The sequence below is a fragment of the Pyrgilauda ruficollis genome, unplaced genomic scaffold (assembly GCF_017590135.1).
Source record: "Pyrgilauda ruficollis isolate IOZ18807 unplaced genomic scaffold, ASM1759013v1 scaffold9, whole genome shotgun sequence".
Classification (NCBI taxonomy): Eukaryota; Metazoa; Chordata; class Aves; order Passeriformes; family Passeridae; genus Pyrgilauda; species Pyrgilauda ruficollis.
The window spans coordinates 13104621-13129824 of record NW_024531043.1 but is presented as its reverse complement, the minus strand read 5'-3'; the positions used below and the strand labels follow the sequence as shown (position 1 = coordinate 13129824).

Below are 25204 nucleotides of genomic sequence, written 5' to 3'. Positions count from 1 at the left end.
ATTCAATCACTGCAGTGGCTTAAGTTGAGGATTTGGCTGCAGCAATCTGTGTAATGGAGAAAACACCTGTTACTGAGTAGTGGTGAATGACTGGATTTTATTGGTTCATAACGGAACTCAGAGGTTAATATCTTTGTTTTGTGAAACAGATGTTTAATTCTGAGCCTGGGCAATTGGCTCTTTTCTGTCTGAAGAGGGAAAAACAATGGATGTGTTGGATTACTGCAGACTCTGTAATTGAGTGTGACAGATGTAATAAATTAGCCTTTCCCAAAGCTTTTGGTGTTTACCTCTCTGAACTGTGAATTTTACTGGACTTTCTCCCTGCAGGTGGCATGGCAACATTCGGTGCATGTTTCACGTTTCTCTGAAAGGACAAAATGTCCCAGGTTTGCTGTAAAGTCACAGCCCCTTCCATGTGGGTAAAAGACAGATTCTCTGGGGTTCATGCCTCAGACTAACGTGAGAGGATGCCGGGGAAGAGCCCTTAAAAATAAATGCTGCATATGCTTCTGATTTACCCAAATGCAGAAACAGAGCCGTGCCCAGCTGAACATCCCAGCGTGTGCCACAGCCCCGGGAGCACCAGGGCACTCTGGGGGTGTTTAATGACCCAGACACTGCAAAGGTTCATTAACAGTGCCCAGCCTTCATCTCAGCCCGTCACCATCCTCTGCTGATTAAAGCACGACAGACCTGTTACACAAATGGGATGCTCTCTGGGTGTAGGTAGCACTTGCAGGGCTTCATTTTAATCTGATTTTCAAGAACCCTGACTAAATTCAGCTACTTGTTACCTTGATATAACGGTGGAGTAGTTTCTGGGGGATTACTCTGGATTTACTTGCTTTAACAGGAGACTGAATTTGTCTGTTTAGATTTCAGCAGGAGGAGAAACTTTCTAATTAGAGTAATTTCTGCTTTCCCAGCACATATATTTGATACATGTGCTTTCCCTGATTTTATTCCCTAATATGGCAAACCTTGATGTGATCTTTAAAAATGTACATCTGTTTTGTTTTAAAAATTACCTTAAGAAAACGTTGCATTTGAGCTCCTTGTTTTCTGATTTAGCTTCTTGTTATAGCAAAAAAGAGAAAGAATTTGAAATTTGTATTTGGGGGAAAATAGCTTTGATGAGATCATGTATCTATGACTCACTCAAAAAAGCAAATACTATTGACATTAATATAGACTATAAAATATGGGGTACACTTCTCCATGAAGATTGCCTGTGAGTCATGGAGGGGATGTGGCAAACACTTGTACACACGTTTGTTCTTGGTAGAAGTGTTCTGTTTCCATGTGTTTGTAAGCGGGGAGAAATTCCCCTGTGATGCTCCTCTGGTAACTGCAGATCAGTTAGAAGAGGATTATGAGGCAAAACCTCAGCATTTCTTCCCCTGCTACCAAAGGCTGTCCTGAGCACTCCCTGCCAAAGCCCAGAACCCTCTGTGCATCGCTGGCAGGTGAGGCTCTGGGGATGCTTGGACTCTGCTCGGGGAGATTAATCACTCCCCTGGCATCTGGTGCTTTTGAGAAGTTTTGAGGATTTAGCTGTAAACCTCTCATTTATTACAAAAGCTTCACATTTCTGTGGTTTTGGAGGAAACCTTGAACATATTTGGGTCTTTAAGGTTTATGTCTAAAGACAAATAAAAAGAAATCCATAAAATTTCTGTGGAAGTTATTGCAATTACTTCTTTCTGAGACACCAGAAGAACAGACTGAGGCTACAGTTATGAGAAGTATTAACTCCTAATCCTGTAAGTGCAGGCTGAAAGATTAGAACTGCAGTTGTTTTGTGTGTTGTTTTTTTCTTTGGTGATTTGAGTGGAAGGAGAAATTCACGCAGGGCAAGGAAAATCTATGTAGTCTGTTTAAATCCTTGTTATTTATATTTTTGCAAAGTTTATTGGAATGATAATATTTATTGCAATGCCTTCAGCATCCTTAAATAAGGCGTGTTATAAGAATGGGAAGTCAGGTTATATTGGTTAGTTGCTGACTTTATTTCTGGTCTGTGTAGACAAGAAAACAGGTGAAATGTAACTGCAAACTTGAAATTACAGACATGTATGCATTTCCAACTCAGGCTCAACTAATAAAGCTTCCCAGTATTTTTAGAATGCTCTGCTGCTGGTAAAGTCAACAAAATCTCTGGAGTCCTGCTGGGGACTTGACCCTAATATCTTCCCTTCTGCTGCTTCCCTGAATTGGGGCTTTAGCTGCATTTGGCTCATTCTTCTGTCTCTGCTGCAGATCAGAATAAATATTGTGACCCCAAGGGAGCTGGGGGAGCATGCAGACCCACAGGTCACGCATTTCTTATCAGTCTTGCATAAAGAGGGATCTCTCCTTCCTCCACAAAGCTTCAGTGGGAGGCCAGTCTGTCACTGAAGAACAGGCAGTGGAATCCCCAAATCCCACTGGATAAATGGATTTTACACGCAGCTCCAAGTGCAATGGGTTGCAGTTGCTCAGTTACACTCACTGCAGTTTTCATTCAGGCTCGTTTCTTAATTCCAGTAGTAATTTTCAGCCTTTCTAACAATGCATCTTATGACAGAATAGTGAAAGTTTATTCTCTTGATGCCTATTTCTTCTAAGGTTATGAAAAAATGATAAAACTGGAGTTTTCCTCTAACTCCAGCTCCAGTTTTTCCCTGCTGAGGAAAGAGCTCCTGCGCCGGCGCTGATGGATGGCTGGCTGCAGGTGAGCTGTACAGCATTTTTGCAATGAACACATTTTGCTTTTGAGTAACTTTGTCTGGAAGACATCTTTCTCCATAGCAAGGCAGGTTTGGAGGAGTGATCTCTGAGACAGAAAAGTTGTTCCAGTCCTGCCATGTTTTTCCTTACTTCATCTGAAGCATTGAGGCAATTTACCCAGCCTCGTTCAGTGCATGTTGTTACAATCCATGTTTCCATGGATTTCCATGTGGAGTAAAGCTCACCACAAATCTCTGTTCTCCTTCATAAGGCTGAGCTGAAAAATGCTGTATTGAAGAGGTCTGTAGAAGCCCAACACAAAAAGTATTTTTTCCATTTATTTTCTTTGCTAGATACCTCTCCCTACTGAAAACCTGCCTTTTCTTTCTTTTTCCTTGAACATTTAGAAATTATCCTCCACTCTTAATGGCAGTATGATCACCTTTTGGGAGAGCTAGGGGAGGCACAAGTTCACTATATCAACTGCGACTTAAAATCTTTCCCTTGGTCACCAAGATTGAGTGCTCCAATATCCACCTGTGTGGTGTGAGGAGTGACAGAGGGGAAAGTAGAAACACAGAAACTTGGTTGTATGAACAAAGCTGTGGCATTGTGCCTGGAAAACAGGCCAGGAGGGAAGGTGTTCTAATTTTCTCTAATAGTCCAAATCTATTTAAATTATCAAGAAACTAAATTATTTTTCCCCAACTCGAGTCTGTTTTGCTGGAGATGCTGAGTCAATGACCTCCCTGTCTTTATCTGAATCCATGAGATTTTCATCTTACTTTCCCCCCTGTCCTGTTGAGGAGGGGAAGTGAGAGAGTGGCTGGGTGGGTGTGTGGCAGCCAGTCATGGTCAGCCCACCACAGTCCTGCAAGGCCGGTTTTGGATCCTGGGGGAAATACCCTCCTCCCAGAGCTGGGAGCAGCCTGCCATTTCATCTGCACCAAGGCACTGCTCCTGTTAACATCCTGAGCTAATCTGCTGGCACAGGGGCCCTTGAGCCCACCCATGGGATTCTGGTAAAACAGCAGAACTTCTCCAGAATTGAATCTTGTCTCTGAGCTTGTGCTCGCCTGGGTAAATATTAACTTTATTAGCTATTTATATATATAATACTGCTAATTCAGGCTGTGCTTTGCAAACACAGACCAGGCATTGTCTCCAACGGTAGGAAGTGGCTGTTGGAATGGAACATGCACAGTTGGAAATGACTGCAGAAGTTCCAGCAATGTTAGCAAAAGGAAAGGGAGATGTTGAGGAGGATTTAGAAGAAGAGTGGGAGTTCTGGCTAGCAGCCTGTCAGCCCAGATTTGTCTGTAGAGCTGGGAACAGCAGGACTGGCCCTCTGCACTCTCAGCAGGTACAGAACGTTAGGGGAAAAGCTTTTAGAAAAAAGGGAGAAATTATAGGGGTGCAGAAGAGTGATGGTGCTTCTGAGTGTCACACAAACAGGGATGTGCTCTCCTTTAACAGATTGCTCAGGGTTTGATTTCAGCCTGTGCAAATGATCGGCTGGGGGTTTGGGAAGAACACATCAGGTATTTGGTTTTTGCTGTTGCTGTCTGTGTGAATACACATGAAACTTCCGTGGCATTTTTCAGCCTGTTTTCCTTCATGCTTCCTGGAGGCCATACCTTGGCTTTCCAGAATTTTTCATTCAATTTATTATTAACCCAGTTGCAACTTCAGCTCTTTAAGCGCTATAAATAAATGCAAAGATATCATCCCTTCTGGAGGGGGAGAATAGAAGGTTCTTTTCATTTACATGCTTATTTTTCATTCATTTTTTGATACGTCTCTGTTCTCTGGGTTTCTAAAGCACAGTGATTATGTACATGTCTGTACTGAAATTACTGATTTCTTTTACAGCTTCTCTGCAGTAGGTCCTGCAGACAGTTGAAGCTAATTTGATCGTGTCTTGCTGAGAACTCTCTCCAATGGCAGACTGAAACGTAAAAGACACGAATATCATCTGTGTTAGGGGTGTAAAACATCCAGCTGTGAATGGGGAATGGCTAAGCTGTTATGAAACAGACACATTAAAGATTTTTAAGCTGTAATCTATGGCCAGGAAGTGACAGCTAACACAGAATCACTCCTCCAGACACCTCTGTGAAAACTTCTCCGTGGCCTCCAGGGCAGCTGGATTGATGGGCACAGAAAACTCTCCTTGGAAGCAGCCTCAGGTCATGAAAGTCAAGGAAGATTGGACCCTTGCATTAGTCAGAGATCTGCTCTAAGCCTCAGGAATTACCACACTATTCCTGGTTTATAACACAGGTGCCTGCTTTGCCTCCTGATCTTAGAACTGGATTGAAAACCTGGTGCTTTCAGAGGAAACTGCTCCTGCCACAGCCTTTCAAATGCTGGATGTTAAGTGTTGTAATTCTGCAGAGTAACACTGTTGTACCAGATAATTTCTATGTTCTTTACTCCATTTACTTCCTCAAGGCACTGAGTTTACTTGTTAATAATCCTGGTCAGGTGAAATATGGAAGAAATGGTGGATGTTACCCTTAATATTCAGTTCTCTAATGTTTTTATTGGCAAACTGAATTTCTAAAGGCTCACAGCTACAATATTTTCTACATTTGAAGCAGCAATTTCCCTTCTACTGTATATTAACAGCCGAATAGTAACATTTTTATTCTGTGCTAGGGGATAAAATGACTTGGACATTTTAATAACATCTGGCAAATAATTTTCCCTCTTATATGATTAATAATGGTCTAAATGGATATGTAGATACACTCTTTACTTACTGTGTGGGTTCATGCATATATAATATCATATGGAGATGGATATAGAAAATAAGCAACAGTATAATGGGTTATAGTCAAAAACTCTAATCTGGGCAGTTAAAAAACTTGGAATGAAATATTCTAGGATTGGAATGTGAGATCAGTTCTGAATGTTACAGTTCCAGTTAATCACACCTGCACATCCAGCTCCCAGTGCCATGTCCAGGGCTTTCCTGAGCTCCCCAGGAATGGGGACTCCACTCCAGTCCTTGACAGCCCCTTCAATGAAGAAATTCCTCCTGATGTCCACCCTGAAGGAGTGTGAGTCTTTTGAGACACTGGGCTGGGGCTTAAAACGGGTCACGGACACTCACTTGGCCAAGGGGAGCTGATGTTTGTGCTCAGGTCTCTCGTGGTAATTTACACCCATCACAGAAATACCCATTGGCAGAGCTGTAAAGCTGTGGTTATTCAGGTTTGTGTAGTACTCAATACTTCTGCACAGAATGCAGCCTGTTTTATGATGCTGCTGATTTTTGTCTTGAAAATCTCCTTCAGTAGATTTGCCTTGCAGCCATGTTTCAGCATGGAATGATTTTCAGTGGTAATAACGGAATTATTTCAGATTGTATGACTGGATTTGGACCTTTTGATTGATTCCTGCTCCCACCTTGGATCCTAATGTAAACAGAACCTGTTTCACTTAATAGGATTTTTCTTAGTGCATGATTGCATGACTTGAACCTACTTGTGTAGTAGTGACTGATGGTTTGTCCCTAGACAGATGCTCACTCTCCCACTGTCCTCTGATGTTTGCATCTCATTTTGGTCTCTTTCTTCATGATAGCTTTTTTCATACTTCTTTGTCAAACTGCACCCTTGTGATAAAATGGGGATCTCTGCTTCCAGGTGGGCAACAAGAGCAGCTCACAAAATGCTCCCCCCTTGCCTGTGATGGATTGTTTTCCAGTGCCAGTCTGCAAGCACGGCATTACAAATGTACCCTGAGTCTCTGTTCATCACAGGTCTGCCAAATCCAAGATTTGAAATCAACTTGGTAAATATCAGTGCTTTGTTTTTGTTCCTGACTTTGTTCCAAAGGCCAGCTGAGGAGTTCAAACTGCCAGCCTTCACAGCCAGCCCTTCTCCAGTATTTATTTAGTGAGAGCTGCAGCCTGTACAGAGTAATCCCAGTGCAATATCAACTCGCAAACAATTTTCTAAAGCATCTTTAATGTACAGTGTTACTGTACCCAGAGGTGCAGGGGAGCAGTATTAATGCAGGCATGATAGTTCTGAGTGTTCGTATGAGTCCTCCAGGAATAATAAACAGCTTGAAATAACAACCAACAAATTCTCCAGATGCTTTTTATCCCTGTGTTGGCAACTGTGTTGATTCCAGATCAATGCAGGGTATTAAGACATTTATATGATTGAGCTAAAAAGCTGCCAGGTTGTACAAGCATTGGGCTCATAAAAAATAGGAGATCTGAGTAAAGGCAATGGTGTTCTATTCATAAACTGCAGGAATGGAACTTCCTGATAACAGAACAGATAGTGGCACTGGGAGGACATGGGCTTTCATTGAGCAGGTGTGCTGGGGAACTCGGGGTGTGTGTAAGTCACTTGAGTACCTGATCCCAATATTGGAATCGTTTGCTTTTATAAAATGAGACTCCTGGTAGCAAGGCCCAAGTCATTCCTTAAATAAAGCCACACAAAGCCTTTATTTCAGATGGAATCCCAGCAGAGCTCAGAGCTGGGTTTGCCTCTCTGGTTCCTGGGCCAGCAGAGCTTTGGGATTCTGATGGATGCCACAGCTGGGCACCATGGAACGCCTCTGGAAAACAGAGAATATCCAGAGTACTCCTGTGGCAGGCAGGTGGGGCCTGGGCTGCTGTCATGGCCCAAAGTCTGGACAAATAAGCTAATCTGAAGATGATGAAAGCCTCTGGAGCCCGGCGTAATTGGCTGTGTGGAGGTTTGGATCAGGCTGCATTTTTTTTATTGCATAAGTCAAAACCACATGTGGTTGGATAAAATGAAGTTACACCCAGTTTTTCTTTGAAATCATTTGATAACATGAAATTACCATGGCAGTGTAAACCCAGATAAGGTATTGATGCAAATACCTGTGAAGTGAAATCGTTCTGTTCAGGTTCAGGTCTTGTACCAACCTTTTAATGCAAGAAACATTACACAGAAAGCTCCAAGCTTTCAAATGGTTTTGAAATGTTTCAGATACAAACTATTTTCCTGCAGATGTGTCTGTAGCTATGGGGGTTTAGAAGCTGAAAATCTTGGCTTCAGACCATTTGTTTCGGAAAACGGCTTTATGTACTTCTTGGGCAAAACATTGTAAAAACCAGGAAGGGTTTTGTTTCTTCCTATTTGTATTTAATCTTGCATGTATTTCAGAATATTCTGGAAACTCACACAAGTGCTGTCAGGTGTTTGAATTTCCTGGGTTTTGCTTCAAGGACTCTTTTGTGTGAAAGCGTGTTATTTGTTGGTTGTCATCTATTCCACTTTTTAAAAAGTTTGTCAGCAAGTTAGGAGACCTGAAAGTATTTCTTTGATTTTATTGACCTAATTTCATTTTTAATTGCTTTTTCAGTTGACATCCAAATGAGGTAATATTCATCAAATAGAGAGACAAAACAAGCAAAAGAATAGAGACTACTTTTTGGCTTTTATGCTCAAATCGTGATCAGTATAAAATATTTTTAAAAGGGGATATTAACTTCTTCAGAACTCCCAGGCTTTCATGTCAGTCAAACCATCTCTTCACACAGTTTTAGCTGGATGCTGCACAAAGAAAAGCTTTTTAAACATCATCACCTTTATGAATGTCCTGGGGTGACTTTATGATGCTTGTATGCTTATGATGCTGGGACAACGTCCCAGGGTTTATTTCTGCAGCCTTACTCCTGTGACAGATTTACTCACATGAGTAATCTCATGGGCTTAAATTGAATCCTGGCAGGAGTAACAATTGTGTGAGTAAACTAGTGATTATTTTTATCCTTTCTTTTGAAAACTATATTAGAATTCTTCCCTCTTAAATATCTTCCCAGTGTCTCCTGCATCATTCAAGTTACACAGCACTACATAAAATTCATTACAACTCAATTATGAGGCTCATTAGGCAGGTAGTGGCATTTTGGCTATCTTACCAAGTTGTGAAACATATTCATTTATTATCCATGGTATTGTTAGAATCAGAATGGAACAATGAAACCAAACATAACATAGAAGATGGTTCAGAACATAAAACTGTGGATCTTTGCCAAGAAAAGGTTTTATGTAACCTGCTTTGAAATCTCCCTGTGCTACATTCATGGCTGGAGCAAAGGGAGAACTGTCCTTTGGAGGTGATAATGAACTCAGAGCACCTTTGACAGAGTGCCACTGCATGCTGGCTGGTGCTGGGTTTTATCCCTTTCATCTCCTGAATCTATCCAGCAGGTAGAAAGTATATTTATCTACCTGTACATCTTTAAATATGATCCAGCTCTTGCTTTCTGTGTTAATTAGCCCTGGTTTCCTCGGCAGAGTGCTAGCAACAGCAGATTCTGTGACGGGGACTCAAACTTCCTAAGCACTGCACAGAGCCAGCAGAGTAATTTGTCCTGTTTCAAGCAGCCAGGGACAGTGTCCCCAGCCAGGCTGGCATTTACCAGCATCCAGGAGCTTCTTTACTTAGTGGCTCGTTAGGGCCAGTGGCTGCTGATCGTTCTCAGCACTGACCTCTGCTACAAGGATGCTTCCAAGTGTGAGCTTTAGCAGCCGGGTCAGGGTCTGGATTGAAGTGTTCTGCCTGGAACTGGGTATTTCTCTTGGGTCTGGGGCTGCCTGTGCCTGTGAATGTTGTGTGTGGTACCCCTGTGTGCAGATCTGTGCAGCTGACACGGACCATGGCTTACCCTGAGGTGTCCATTTCATTGTGGTGTCACAATGAATGCTTTGGGTTGGAAGGGAACTTAAAGATCATCCAGCTCCAAGCCCCCTGCCATGGGCAGGGAGCCTTCCACTATCCTAGGTTGCTCAGAGCCCCATCCAGCCTGGTCTTGGTATCCCTTTGTTAACCGAAGAAACCTCGGTTAAAGCTTTTTCCGTATCTTGTTGTTTCTTGAGTCAGTTTGTCCTGAATCCCACCTTTCAATCCAATGAAATTCAGCCATTTTATACCTTGCTGTTATTTACTGAGTCTCAACATCATGAAGTTGGAACTCCTTTGGGCTGTACCTCCTTTACACTGAGACTGTGTCTCACTTTGTGTTTGTTTTAATGAGTCATCCTATCATAAAACAACAGATGGGAAGTGACAGCTTTGAACTGTTCAGGAACAGGCACATCCCCATTGATGGTTGAAGGCCTCCTGAGAAATGTATCACAGAGAGCCCTGACTCATGTCCTGTTCCAAAGGTGAAGCCCATCGCTGAGCTTGTCACCCAGGGCTGGATGCTGATTGCCAGTGACACGTGTGCTCCTGGGATTAAGCCAGGGCTTGTGTCAGCCTGGCACACTTCATCCCCACACTCAGAGTGGAAAGGTTCCCAGTGCCCAAAGGAGAGAAAAATGCCACTGAACTGTGAAGAAATCAGAAGAGACTGGTCCCTTCCTTCTCAAGCAGCATCTCCTCCCAGAGCAGGGGCTCTGGGAGTTCCCTCTCCCAGTACAGTGGTCACAATCCAATTCCAGTTCAAGCTGCCCTTCCAGCCTCAGGGAAGTGTGTGCTCACCTCCCAGCACAGCCCAGCACAGCTGGGCATTGCCAGGGTTTGCTCATTGCCAGGGTTTGCTCACTCCTGCCACACTGCCAACCCAGATGAGGAGTGTGGTTTTTGTTCCTTCCTGCCTCCCTGCGTGGTCTGGCACTGTCTGTGTCCTCTCCACCACGCAGACACTAAGCAAGGTAAATGGTGCTGTGTAAGGAGGGTGTAAGAATTCCATTCAGGGTTTGTCCAGGTGGCAGGGCAGCTCCTGGAGTTACACACCCTTGTCTGCAGATCCTCCTGAAGCAGGAGTTCAAACTTAGCTTTGATGTTTAAACTGGAGCCCTAGTCTCAAAAATCTCAGATTAAGTGAAGTCTTTTATAATGTCTTTTCTTGCATGATCACTTCTTGTGATTCCTATTTGAGAAGATAATGGACTCTGTAAATTCTGCTATATGAGCACCTGTGTCAGTGAGAAACCGTGCCCCAGAAAATGAAATTCTTCTGCTGTATTAAGTGCTTGGATTCCAAGCTAAAGAAACCTCCTGAGTAAAAGCTACTCAGTGCAGTTTCTCTATTAGCAAAGTGCTGTATACACTAAATTATATTGTGTGGCTGCCTCCAGTTTAGATAAGCACATAAATGAGATGTGCTGAATCTACTCTTTTCACAGGCAGCAGTTCAAACTGGGTGTTGCACTGCAGCTGAAAACGTAAAATGGACATTATTCATATGAATGGCAGTAGTTACCAGTTAATGCTTACACCTTGATCAGGAAAGGAGCTCTGCGAGAAAAGTCAAAATTCCAGCAGCCTCCTGAAATTTCTGGCTGAATTGAGTGATGCAAAGTTTTGAGAAAAGTATTAAAATAATATAAGGAGGACATTTATTATTCTTTTGCCAAATGGAAGTACATTTACGTCCTTTAGCTCTTCTCATTTCAGCATTGCTGGCAGACAGAAGGGTGTGCTCTGCATCAGTAAGTGCTGCTCTGCCTCTGACAGGATCATCTGCACACCTGTGTCAGTGTTTGTGTGGGGTGTGTGACCTCTGGACTGGCTTAGCCCTCACACAGGCTCATGAACACAGGACAACAGCTTTACTTAAAGCATGGAACCATGATGAGCTACTTGAGCTGTGCTATAAAGACTGAAAGTCTTTGGTACTTGAGGCAGTGATGTGAACTGAGCCATATTTTTGTCAACAGACACTATCCATGAGACAAAGTCCTTATGGTTTGTAGTTTGATTTGGTTCTTAGTCTTCAGACATTGTTTTCTTTTAGTTCACTGCCTTCATATGAATGCAAAAGACTAATGCCAAGAGACCATGCTAGTTACAGCTGAAGCAGAGAGGGGGGTTGTTTGTTTCTGGATATTGACTGTGCTTGACCATAGTTCAAGGCCTGAGATTAAATTTCTTAGATTCTCTTGAGATGCTAAGATCAAACATGGGCAATCCTAGAAGAATTCTTTTGTTTGGAGCTGCACTTAAATCAGAACAAATTAAAAAGTAGTTTAAGATGTGGAGAAATGGACTCTGAGTATGACCATGGAGCCTTGTCAGCTCTAACGTTCTGCTTGTCTGATTTTGAGCTTCCCTCATGCCAAGTAAACCTAGTTTAGTGGATTAACTCTTGGCTTTCTTGGAATAATTTAACCACAGCCAAGCAGCATGGCACTGAAATCTCTTGTTACTGAAGTCCCAAGCAGGACACAGAGCCTCAAAAGCTGCATAATTAGAGGAATTGTGCTTTGCTTTACTTTCAACACTATTCTAACAAAAAGCACATTTGCTGTTCATGTAGGTAAGACAATTATGGCCACAGGCTTGGATTTCTTGTTCTGTGCAGAACTCTGGGGTGGTGTGGGTAGTGGTGGAATTCTGTGGGTTAGCAGGGGTGGGACAGGAGTGTCTGTGTGGGTTTGTGTCTGCACAGCCCAGGAACAGGCACTCGGCACATCCACACTGCTCACTGCAGACTTGAATGCTCTGATGTTTGCCTTGTTGGTGAACCTGTGGAATTCGTTTTGAAGGCAACATAAATGCTTCTCCTCTACCTCACCAGAGCCTTTTAATTGCCTGTCACTGCAGCATTAACAGGCATGGAGCAGTATTAGAATTCCTGTGGTCCAAAATCTGGGGTCTGGACTGCTGGTACTGGAAGGCAAACAGTGCCTGGTGTTGCAGCTCCTACATCTGTCCTGATGGAGCTGAACACCTTTACAGTCCATAGCAGAGCTTCAGCTAACACCAGATGGACCACATTCTATTTTCAGACTGATCTAATGAAATCATAGACAGCTGAAAATCGTCATTAGTCTAGCACTTAGTCTGGGATCCAGCGAGCTGCAGCTGAAACCAATCTTCAAAGAGTTTATTCTTTTCAAATACTTGGAGAGTTGTTAACTTCATCGTGAGCTACTGCTCATGAAGTCAAATACTTCCTCTGGTCCTCTTCCTCTTAGCAAGTTTATGAGAATTTTTGGTCTTTGCTTCTTTCTTTCTTTCTTCCCCTTAAGTAATAAGGAACCTTTCCTGCTCAGGTCTCAATCAGCCTGCACACCAATTAAGCTAATTGGTGACACATTTGAAACACTCCCTAATTACAGCTGCAGAAGTTTTCAGAGAACAGCCTTTCTGCAATTTTTCCTTCAATCAAAATATAAAATGCAATAAACCCCCTGCAACTCTTAACTCTTCCCTGATAAGACTCTTGAAATACTTCCAGAAGAACTTGGTCAAGTGGCTCCTGGACCTAGTGGCTGCTGTGGCTGCTCAGGGCTGTTGGAGGTGCCATGAGCAGGAGGGTGCTCCCAGTGAATTTCCTCACAGGAAGTTTCCCTGTGAGTGCCCCTGTGCAGGCAGTGGTGTCAGGAACAGCCCTGCTGGAGACAGCTGGAGCCATTCTGAGTACTGAAGAGCACCAAAGCTGTAGAAAGCTCTCACAAACGAATTGAACTTGGAGCAGCTGTGGGGCTTTGCTAAGTCCTGCAGTCAGCCAAACCATCTCCTGGTGTGCCTTCTAAATTAAATACAGAGTTCTCCCCCAGTCCCCTTCATTTACAGAGCAGCCCCTGCTCCCCTCCCTGTGTGTGCAGCTTTGAAAGGACAGTGTGTTGCACAAGACCTGCAGATCCTATTTGCAAACAAAGTGAGTGGTTTGTGGTTCTTTGGGTGTTATTTTTCCTTTGTGTTTTAGTGGAGGAGTATTCTGTCTATCTGAATTAAGACATTATTAATAACTGATGATATCTCATTTGCTATTACAAAAAATGCTGAGCTACTTTGGTTTATAAATGAGGCTGATGTCATCTTTTGTTTGATTTTTTTGACCCAAGCAGGGGAAAAAAGTGCATCTTTCTGTTACTTCTGTGTTTCCTGTGGGTTGCTGGCTTTATGCGTCACCCCTTTCTATCCTGCATTATTTCTGCTGAACTGCCTTGCCTTGTTTTCCGTCTCGGGAGCAGTTCCCAGCTCCAGTCTGCTCACAAAGGAGTAATTTGTTGCCTTGAGCCTGGTGTCTGAAGGAGGAGACAGAAGTGAGCCTGTCCTGCTGGGGAAGGGCAGCACAGCTTCCCTGAGCTCCCCTCTGTGACTCGGCAGCGCTCGCTGTTAGTGCTCCCGTGTGCCCTTCACCTGAGGAACTCCTCACTGGAAAGTTCCTCCTGTTTCTGTGTGTTTTGATGAGACTCTTCACCTACTACAAGTGTTTCCTCCCAAGGTATTGCCAGTGAATCTGCTCTGGCTTCCTTCTGCAGGTGGAGTAGTCAGGTACCAAATTCCTTCCCAGGTGTGGAGTTCCTCACTCTCAGTGGCTGTGGGATCACTGATGCTCCTTGCTATTTGTACCATTTAAAGCGCTCAAGTCTTAAATTTTAAATGTGGCACCTCTGTGAACCATATGTAATTTGGCAGAACACTTTTAATATGTCATTTTAATGCTTTTGCTTTCCTTCACTTTCAGTGGTTTGTCTTGGTTGATTTATTCCTGGATATTTCCTAAAGTGCCAGGCAGTAAATGTCTGTACATTCTGTGATTTGTTCCATCAAGTCAAACCATTTTTCAGGGACTGGGAAAGGGGTCTGAAGTACTTGCAGACTGCGTGCATGGATATGTAAAGAAGCTTATCTTAATTTGTAAAACAAGAGATAGTAATGGCAATTAGATTAAGTAATCAGTACTTTTCTGTTTGGTCCTAATTATATATTTGTTGTCTTTCAAATACAGGTTTAATCCTTCTTTTTGGTATGTAATAAAACAACAGTTGGTAGTGATTTGTGGATTATCAAACTAGGCATAGAAATATTTGCTCAACTGTTTATTCCATTTATCCAGTGATTTGATTTTATCCAGCTAGGAGAGTGAGAGGTAGCTGGTATGCTCAGCAAGTCATTCACAGGGAAACAATGTCAAGCTTTAAAGGAACTGCCTTTATTATGAGTATGCTAAATTTAAAAAAAAAAAAATCCAGTAGCTCTTCCATGCACCATTGTAGTAGAAAGGCTGTGAATTAAAATGGAGATGCAGAATACCTTTCCTGAGAAAGGAATATTCAAAAAGTAAGATGGAACTTGAGAAGACAGGTTGGAGGCTTTAAATTTTTTTCTTTTCAATTTTTGAAGGGCAACATTATCCTTTCCTATGTGTTTATTAGGGGTTTTCCTTCCCTTCTGTAGTGCTGGGGTGCTGAAGTGTATTTCACTTTGGATTGACCTGAGAGAATAGTTTTTACGTTTTGATTAGTTCAGCTTGGCAGCTGAAAAATCAGTTATTCACACAGACTTAGAGCAGAATATGTGAAAGTGCAGCAGCAGTTCTGTAAATTAACCCTGCTGAACAAAATGCAGTGGCCAGGGTGGGCGCCAAGTGGAACTGAAATGGGGAAATGCCTTTCTGCTGGGCTGCTCTTGCACACAAATCCCACCATCTGTCTTGCTCCACCTGGCAGACACTGCTCTTTATTCTGGAGACATTCAATTAGAGAAGTGCAGCTTTTCATCTGTTATTTACAAGCACTGATGTGAAGCATCAGTCAATTACACAATTGTAGAATCAATTTGGTGCAGACTTGATATATACAAGTTAATATGTTTGCTTGCAGCAGGGTTTGCACTCAACTACACACAAACAGCAACACAAAATCTGAATTGAACTGTCACAGGTGTGCACGTGGAGTCACACATGCGAATACTCAAATACTTATCCTTGGTGAGGATAATTAGTTGGAATGTGCAGAGAACCAGCCTTTAAGAGCTGGCTGTGACAGGGACTTGTGTAAGTGTGAAGACCTGCTTGGCAGAAAGTGTATCTGTAATTTGTTTTAAATGTACTGTAATTGTTTCTGGGCTTTCCACTGTGTGTTTTCCACCACTGCTTCTGAAGTCTCCTGTTGAAAGCTGCTCAGTGGGGCTAAAATGCAAAACTATTCATGTCCAAGGTGCAGGGATTTTAAGTATCCAAGCTAATTGCAGGGTAGGGGAAAATAACCTGAGCTCCCAGTGGTTCTTGTGCAGCTCCCCTGCAGTCCCTATTGCTGCTGAATATCAAACATCCTCCACACTCTCCAGGAGGAGCTCTCCTGCAATTAAATCTCCAGAGCAGGCAGCTCTATGCAATGGCATCCTCCTGAGGGGACTCTGACCGTGACACCCAGCTAAACATCCCAGTTTCTGCTCAGCCTTCAAGAAAACAAAGTATTTAGCTGAGGTGGATTTTCATGTGACCTTTAGGATCTGTGAGGTGATGTGGAACTGGCTCAAAACTGTCAGAACAAACTCCCAGAGAAGTGCTGAGGAAAATACTGGCACCTTCTTCAGGCAGAATCTCTTTTTTGGTGTTTACAGAGTGTTGAACACTGCAGCAAATCTGTAAGTACCAGCTCATCTAGAGAGCACTTTGAAATAGCTCTGAGAGAATGAAGGTGGTTTGAAAAGGTACAGTAATTTCTGGAATGAGATTTTTGCAGATTTGCATGAGCAAAGAACTTTCCCTAGTTGAGTTAAATGAGTAGTGGATAAGTTTGGGGCTTTGTGCCCTTCGGCGTTTGCTGGGAAAGTGAAATGAAACATTATGGGATTGTAAAATGGTAACTCAATCCTCTTGACTCTCCTCTGTTACACTTTTGAGACCTTCGAGAGAGGAGCACACTGGTTTCTTTCCAGAGCAAGGAGAGAGATTTTAAAAATAGAGGAACATGGCAGAATAAGACTGAAAAACTGCCAGATTAATTATTCTGGTGTTTGGGTCCCTTTTTTTCCAGCAAATTCAATTTCTGAGAGACCTCAGCTCCCCCCTTAGTTGAGAAGAAGATGAAAAGGCTGGGGAATGTCAGTTACCTTGCAGCAAAGGAAAACTAGGGAAGGATGGAGAGCCAGTGATTCAGGGCTGTAAGAACATGTCAGGAAGGCTCTTACTCATCTCCATTAATGAGTGTGGCCTTTGTGTTTGGGGAGGTGCTGAGATCTCAGTGGCTGCTGACAGATTTGGCGCTGCACACGTTTCAGAACAGCTTTTCAGGGCAGGCATTAAGGCTTTGTTTCCTGAATCCCCTGAGCAGGAGGAGCCTGTGGTTGAGGACACTCCCAGGTGTGTGGGGTAGCTGTGCCAGAGATCACTGAGAAAGAACAAATACCCAGGTGCCACTGAGCTCTGCCTGTGTCCCCTGCTGCCAAAATCAGATCGGCCTTGTCCTTTTGGGATGTGTGTATGCATCTTCTCTGGTGCCCTCCAATTTCCAGACTCCTCAGGTATGAAAGGTGCCTGAGCAGGTGCCCATTTCTATCCTCAGTTCTTTTGGAGAGCACACTCAAGTATTCTTAAGCTGCACTTTCTTTATTGAATGTAAAATGTGTGACAATAATGTATTTAATGAAATATTGCTGGGTTTATTGAAATTCCTGGAAATTTGCTGCATATACCAGCACCATGGTGTTATTTAAATGAGACTTTAAACGATTTTCTTAATTTTTTGGTCTTGTTAGTGAATGTAGCCATTGAAGATCAATATTGTAATTGTTGGTTGTACAACTTCAGTATTAGGCACAGAGCCTGCAGCAAGATGTGGAGTCATGATATGGATTAATAAAATTAAAATGAATTTTAAACCCCCCCATACTCTGAAGGGGAAGAATGCTCAGCCAGCAGCCACAAACACTCTGTGCTGCAGTTCCCAGAGCAGGGGGGTTGGCTTAGGGTGCACACACATGGGTGTCTTGGAAAAGGTCAGCTCAGGACCTGCTCTGTTCCTTCTGCTGACTCAGGTCTTCATGTAGTGCTTAGAATTCTTTTTTCCTCCCATCAATAATGGCCTGGTAGCAGAACTGCAGCCTCTGCACAGCCCTGGGATCCCTGCAGAAAATGAAGAGGGGATTTTGCAGACACATGAAGAAGGTGATTGTCTGAAGAGAGTCTGAACAGTGTAAGGCTGCTCCTGCCAGTCCTGTACTTCTGTCTGTCCTGAGGAATTGGACAGCTGGTGTTGGATTCCTGGCACTCTGCACTCCCTGTTACTCAGCCTTACTTTTCTTGCTATTGGTTTCCAAACATAAGCACATTAAGAAATAGTGTTTAAGTCAAAATATTCTTGGCAAGTATTTCAGCTTTCTTATTTTGTGTTTTTTTGGTTTTTTTTTTTTTTGTTTTTTTTTGTTTTTTTTTGTTTTTTTTTGTTTTTTTTTTTGGGTTTTTTTTTTTTTGCTTGTGTGTTTGGCTATGTTTTGTTCTTTACATCTCTGATATCTTCATTTCTTGCCTTCTCTGGAAGCAGAGCCATAAGTGGGGAGGAGGCAGGGCAGAAATGGAGGCACACAGAGCGCTGCTGCTGAAAGCCTCAGACATTCCAGTCTGTTGGACACAACAGCTCTCGTCTCAGTCCTTTTGTGGTTAGAGTTCTTGAGCTTGAAGTGGCTCTGTCCTGTCCTGGTGCTTCTTCCATTGCATTCTCCTCGCATGGCCCGTTCAATAACTGCCCCAGGACTGCAGGGGCAGGTGAGGGTGGGGCAGGGAGCAGAGCTCTGTGCCTGCTGGGGCAGTGACACACACAGTGATGGTGCCTCCCCCAGATCTCCTGCAGCTGCTGGGCTGGGCGCAGCCCTCTGTGCCTGGCCTGTCACAGTAATCCTCCTCTGCCACTCTTCCCTCTCCCCCAGTAGTTAGTGTGGCTGTGAGTTTGGTTTATTTATTGTTTGATTTTTTTTTTCTGATTTTTCTCACTGTAAACTTTGTGGTGCCCATCACTGCTTTGCCCTTTCATGTTCAAGCTGACATCATTTTGTGAAACAGTGTCATATCCTTTTATCTAAATACTTTTCTCTGTAATTATTACTTTGCTGCCTTTTCAGGTGGGAGCTTGCCTTTGTTATATGATCTTTCTCTGATCATTTTTGTATCACTTGGTAATATAAAGGTGTATGCGTTCCTCTGAGATCCTTTTATTTAAATTATTTCTTTATCTGTCTGTCAATGTGAATAATAAAACACCTTCAGGATTGCTCATCTCTCTCCTAATGAATGATCAGGTGTCATGTGTTCTAATATCAATGATTAATTTACAAAAATTTATTCAAACTTCAGTAAAATGCAATATTCAAAGAAAATATTGTGTCATCAGAGTTCAGGGCTGTTGTCAAAAACTTTCTGTGCCTGTTGATCAGGCCCATGAAGGCTGGAGTTGCTGGCTGCAGTGTGTGTGTCAGGGAGCCCTGCACAGCCCCGAGCTGGGTACCAGAGGTGCAGCAGGACTGTGGGACCCCACTGCTGCCGGGGGCTGTGCCCAGCAGCTTCTGCCCCTGGGGCCACTGCCGGCTCTCACTGCACACACGCAGGCTGGAAACCCTTGGTGTTGAGATTAAACTGCCAGAATTATCCTTTAGGGCAGCCCCAAGGAGTTCCTGATGGTCAGGCTTGTGAAAAGGGTAAATTCATGTTGGCTTTGGTCTATTGCCCTGCTTTGGAAGCATCAGAGTGGCTCATGCTAGGACTCGGGATTGTTTCCGTGCTGCTGGCTCTTCTCTGGTGGAGCAAGAGCTCCCTTTGCAGAAAACCTTGGGAATGTTTGTAACAGTGGCTCAGATGTGCTTTGCTGGGCAGGCTGTGATGTTTCTCCTTGTAAAAGCCTCTGTTTAAACACATCAGTAACTGACTTGTCTTTCAGCTCAGGCAGATCCTCGTGAAGTTCAAGCATCTTGGCTCAGAGTACTTCCTTCTTTGCCTGACTCAACACTGACAAATTCTTTGTTTCTCACTGCAGTTGTGATGCTTGATAGTTTGCACAAAAAGAATGGTTTGAAAATGTGCAGTCCTTTAGAAGTGATGGTACAGGTGATTTGTCTGCATCTTTGTGAAGTTCAATTTCCTTTATTCAGCATCTGCTGTTAAGTGTATGTTTCACTCTTTAAAATACTCCAACTTGTTTAAAGTGATCTTACAAGAAATGAGGAGCCACCTTTTCATCAAGAAGCTTTTCAGTGTGGTCTGCAGCCTTGATGTCCAAATCATCTTTCCCTGACCTTCTTAAAAGGTCTGAAGAGAGATGCAGAACTGGATCGGGAGCTGGAGTAACTGGGGGAAGAGGGAGAAGTTGCCAGGTTGGGAACAGCATTGCTCTTGGAGAAGAATGATAATTTCCTAAGGATGAAACAGTCACAGGGAATGTCATAAAGTGAAGCAGGCAGAGCAGTCTGAAATGCTAATAAGGAGAGGACTCAAAAAGGAATTGGCGATTTTGGGCCTCGAAGCCATTTTTCATTTTAATTTGTTACAGATAAATGCATGACTCTTGGATTGCAGGGTTCTATTTTTGCTTCCCTCTTTGTGACACATCGATTTGGCCTTATCACTGCTCTCTGGGTGCTTGCCCTTTAGAATGCTGCTGGTTCCCAAAAGCAGGAGGTTTTTTTGGAAACTGTTCCTTAGTGGTGTCACAGCACAGGGAGGAGAGATCAGGGTTCTTGCTGCAGATAGGCTGGATTCTTTGATTTCTGATTATGCTGATTTTCCTCTTCCAAGCAAGTAGGTGAAGAATAATGGGAAATGAGTGCTCCAGTGTGAAGAGTGACAGTTACTTGATAGTGATCAATTGCTGCATCAGCCTTGTGTTACACAGCTGTGTGGGGAATATTGGGATCACTGGAGACTTTTAAATACAGTCATGCATTCATAAGGAAAGGCTCCTTTGTTTATTTCTTCTGGGTTTAGGTTTTCTTTTATTTTATATGGCAAAGTAGTGGAAGCCTACAGCAAAATGGGACTGGTTTAGTCCTCAACCTCCCCTTACTTCTTGCCACTGTGTCACAAAGCTGCTGGCAGTAAAGCAAAGCAAGCCTGAATCCAAAATGGAAAAGTGCACTGCTGATGGTGCTGAGGAAGCTGAAGCTGCCACGAGGCTGGCAGAAGGAGGAAGATGGGGAATGACCCTTGGGAAGCTCCAGTTGGTTTATTCATGTCAAAGGGCTGGGGAGGATGCTGGAACCTGAGGAAGGAACAGGACAAGCAGCCTACCAAACCTTCAGGATGGAAATGGTCCTACTCAGATCTTTATGTAGCATGGTCTGAATTCTGTCGCTCAGAGGGGCAGAGCAGATCATCCCTCTGGTAAAAACTGGCTGAGCTACACCTGGGGAAGGGGCTCACTCTGTTTATAGCCTGGCTTTAAAATGCCTTCCTTCTGAGCATTAGCAGATTCAGCCACTTAACTAGGTTAAAGCTGAAATACCTTAATTTTTCAGAAGTGAGCATGAAGTTTCATTGGAATGGACATCTCCCACGACATTACTCTGCAGAGCTGAAAATATATCATGCTAGCAGATTTTTTTTTTCTAGATACTTTTGCTGAAATTATTTCAATTCACAGCAAACCTAGAAGAGCAGAAGTGTTCAGAAGATTCAAGGAGAGCAGCTGAAATGAACTAAAAAGGTAAAATTTCAGCCCTTACTGGAAAGAACCACTTATCTCAATCCCCAAGATATAGCAACAAATTTCATCTATTGCATTACCAGCCTGAGCCTGCAGCTGGGAAGGCAATTTCCCTAAGAAGTTGTTCCCTTCAATCTACAAGAAAAAGACAATTTACTTTTTTTTAATAGTAGCATTATATAATTGATTGGAAGAATTTTATATCTCATGAATGCTGGATGATTGTGGATTGAATTGTTTTAAAAATGAAGTAACTGTGAGGGCTGAAATGCCAAGGATCTGGTAATACAGAATGGAGTTAGGGGTCTGGCAGATTGCTTCACTTTTCCGAAGCCATGGTCAATAACTGCAGTAGAAGTGAGCCATGAGGAGTGGTTTGTCACTGACTGAAAGCTGCTGTTCATGGCTCTCGACAAACGAGGATGGGAGGTTTTTAGCCAGGGTACAAAGTGAGTGCCTTCACGAGGAAGGCAGTGTGGCTGGAAGGTGAATGCAGCAGGTGCACACAGGTGGTGCTGAGGGATTTGTGCACCAGCTTTGGCTGTGCAGGAGCAAACTGAACATGCTGCCTTTGCCTCAGATGCTTTCAAATTCACTGACCTGCGAAGTGCTTGCTTCTTCCATCAATGGCAAGTATTTTTAAACAGTATCAGCCAGAGGAAGGTTTACTGAGGAGAGAGGAAAGAAAACCATCCTATGGCAACATCTCAGGTGGCCACAGACTGAAATCCTCCACAGATTTCACACCAGAAGGGGTCAGACGGTCATTGTGGCAAGGGACTGAGAAATGATCGCTCCGGGCATCAGCTTGGCATCAACATCAGGTGGGTTGGTTTCCTCCACACTGCTGGGGATGCTCTCCTGAAAGGACAGTGCTGGTTCTTCTGCTGCCAAGGTCTCCGTGTGGAGACGTTTCCAGACAGTGGTGCAGGAAAGGTCAATTGCAGTTCTTGAATTTGTTTATTTTTTGTCTTGGTGCTGTTTCCTTAAGAGCACTTCAGTTGCCCATCCTTTGTGTTGTTTGACATACTTTACGTGAGAGAGTCACTGTGTCACTCTTAACTGTTCAGGTGGGTTATTCCAGTGGAACTTGGATTATGATGGTATAGATGGAATGTAATATTTAGGATAGATTATATAATTTAAATCTTTAAAACACTGCTTTTCTGCTGAGTCTCACTAATAACAAACAAAATGGTAATCTTCTGCAATTCTGCCTTTGTAAAAACATGCATAATTTTTACAAAAATAGTCATGGTTGTAATTAAGGATGCTGATAGTTGTTTTTGTTTTTAATTTCCTATCCTTCTGAATCCTTAATAAACTTTCACGGTCAAAATCCAGATGGTACAGCAGAGCTCAGTGTTGTTTTTGAGACATTTTTTTTGTTTGTGCTGATTATAACTCTCCCCAGATAAAAGTTTAAAATTGCTTGGGTTTTTGGCCTTTGGCTGTTTGGAAGGCTGCTGTAGGCTTCCAGCACAAACCAGTTCAAATTCAGTGTACATTCACAGCTGGTGCTGGGGGAAGGGCCCTTTGAGGGGACCAGTTTGCCACTGCCCAAAAATGTAAAGCCCATGCGTTTATTCCAGCTGTGAGGCTGGTTCCTATTTTCATAGACAATTCACCTTCTCTTCTTTTATTTTTCCCCATTTGTGTTGCTTTCCTGTTCTGAAGAGTCACTGATTTGCAAAATCTGAGGAATATTGTCCTGTGGGGATGGGGAATGCAGAGGAAGGGGTTTTAATCCCTCAGATAATTAAGCACTAAAATAAATGATAAAAAAATATGAGGCGAAACACTGTTAATTTTAATATAAAAATAATGTACTTTTCCCTGTGGAACACAAGGGAGGGAGCTGCAATCAAAATAAGGGGAATAAAAAATTGAATACTCAGAGTTTTTTTCTCTCCAAGTTGCTTCTTTGATGCCTCGCTGTGCTTTGCCAAGATGTTGGGAGGAGAACGAAATGAGTGTGGAATTTATAAATGGGGCGTTGGATGGGGAAGGATGCTGTGGGCTGGGGGAGCTGAGCAGTACAGCAGAGCAGAGCTCCAGCCCTGCAGCTCACTGCCCCAAAGCATCAGGGCTGGGAGAAATCTTTGCTGGAGGATTATCCAGAAAAAGGTCTTGAAAAACTTCATTTGCTCTCAGTCAGTATCTAGAGAAAGAGTGGGAGCTGAATGCTCAAAAGACTGAGGCTAAAATGGAGGTGGTTTTTGGTGTAAGAAAGCCTGCAGTTTACTCTTTATTAAAAATGATCTTCATAGCAGATCTCAGATGAATTTGCCACCCCTGGGGGATCACAGGATTTCAGGCTTTCAGTGCTCTTGCAGTTTACAGTCTCAGATGTTGCTGTGTGCTGGGGCCATCTTCCTGGTCCTTCAGATAGACTTTATTTCCAGTTGTTTGGGGTTTGAGTGGATGCTAACTAAACTTTGTAATGTAAGGTTTTATTGCAGTTGTTTGTTGGAAGAGGAATTTCTCCTTTTCAAGATGTAGAGAAGGATTTTGTGAACTTGTGTAATCCTTTCTTCCTGGCCTCTTCCATTCTCAGATTGGTTCCTTCTGAGTGGAACCCTTATCTAGGGTTAGTCTGTTTCGGTTTGTTGCTGGTTTTACGTGATTTTTTGGATTATCTTCTTTTAAGAAGCCAGATAGTTTTGCTTTTACATGTAGGAAGTCTTTTTGCCTTTTTTTTTTTTTTTTTTTGTAAACTTCAGTTTGTTTTGCATTATGTTTAGGCCTGGAGAGCCTAACCAAAATCACAGCTTTGGGATTTTAGGTGCTGCTCCTACATAAATAGTAAGATAAGTTGGTTATGTTTGCTGCCTAGAAAGGGTGAGGGGAAAGAAACAGTAATACCCTTTATTTTTTGAACATAAAACAGCAGCCTAGGAAAAGTGGCTTGTCTGAGGTTGGACAGAGTGGACTGCAGCACCTAAATGGAAAATTCAAGCCAGGAGTAACTGGCTTCAGTTGCGGCCACCACGGTACTTGTGAGCAAATAAATATTTAGGTCAGATGCTGAACAAAAAAATAAAGACTACTGAAGCATTTGTGAATTAGAGCTTGAGAAACTGGGTTGTCTTTGGATGCCTTTGTCCTCTTTCTGAATAAGGGTAATGATTTGAATTTGCTGTGGGGGGAAAAAAAGGCAATTTATTTCATAATTAGGGTAGAGGATGTGAGCACAAAGGTCAGCTGTTCAAACAGGAAAGGCGATGCTGTATTTGCATCCGTGTTTTTAAAGTTTCTGTATTTGTTCTTTGGGACTGCCAGTTCCTAGAAAGGATGCAGAGCTTGCCTGCCTCAGGTAATCGCTGGCTGGCAGAGTTAAAACAGGTGCCCTGCAGTGGGAGAGGCTCAGGGCCATTGGAAATGTTCTTTGTGTGCAGGGATGTACAGCCTCCAGATAATGCAGCTGGATGAGGGGACAGTGGAGGGTTAGGCAACAATGAATCCTGATGGTGATCTACAGAAAAAAACCCTTTATTCATGATTCAAGTGAAATAGAAGGGACTGTAAATTGGATGCAAATGCAACTCCTTTTGAAATCCTCGCAGACTGATGCAAAGGAGCTGTTGTGTAAATGGCTATTGTGCTAAATGTTTTTCAAGTGAAATTCAGCCTTGTGCAGGAAACCATTTAGGGTCCATGTACTGTTTGAGAGTGCTGAGAAGGTTGAAGTGAACTCTGGGCAGTCCATTTGCAGCATTTGGTGTAAAATCATTGCGTTGGATTCCTGCTCAAATGCAGCTTGCTGTAATGATCAGATTTTTCAGCTGTGTCTGTGCAGTGATCTGGGGTTGCAGGTGCTGACTGGGTCATTTTGTCTGTGATGATAAATGTTCATTGCAGTGGAGATGTGACCTTTGGCACGTGTAAACCTCCACAAGCTACTTCTTTTGATCTGGCTGTCATGCAGAATGTATCATAAAGCATTGTTTTCCAAGCTGATTAGATAAATAATTGTCAGCCTAGGCCACCTCTGCATGGACTGATGAGGTTTATTGCCACAAACCGTGCTGCAGCACTGTCCAGCCCCTCAGTAAAGTCTGAGGTTATATCACAGTATGACTTGAAGAGCTGATATTTTACACTCTCCTTTCCTT

At 43.0% G+C, this 25204-nt stretch overlaps 1 protein-coding gene across 1 annotated transcript in view; it reads left to right on the top strand.

Moving 5' to 3' along the window:
* Positions 1-25204, top strand: part of LOC121364941 (transmembrane protein 132D-like) — a 186620-nt gene that overhangs the window by 17501 nt on the left and 143915 nt on the right. The window lies entirely within an intron of this gene.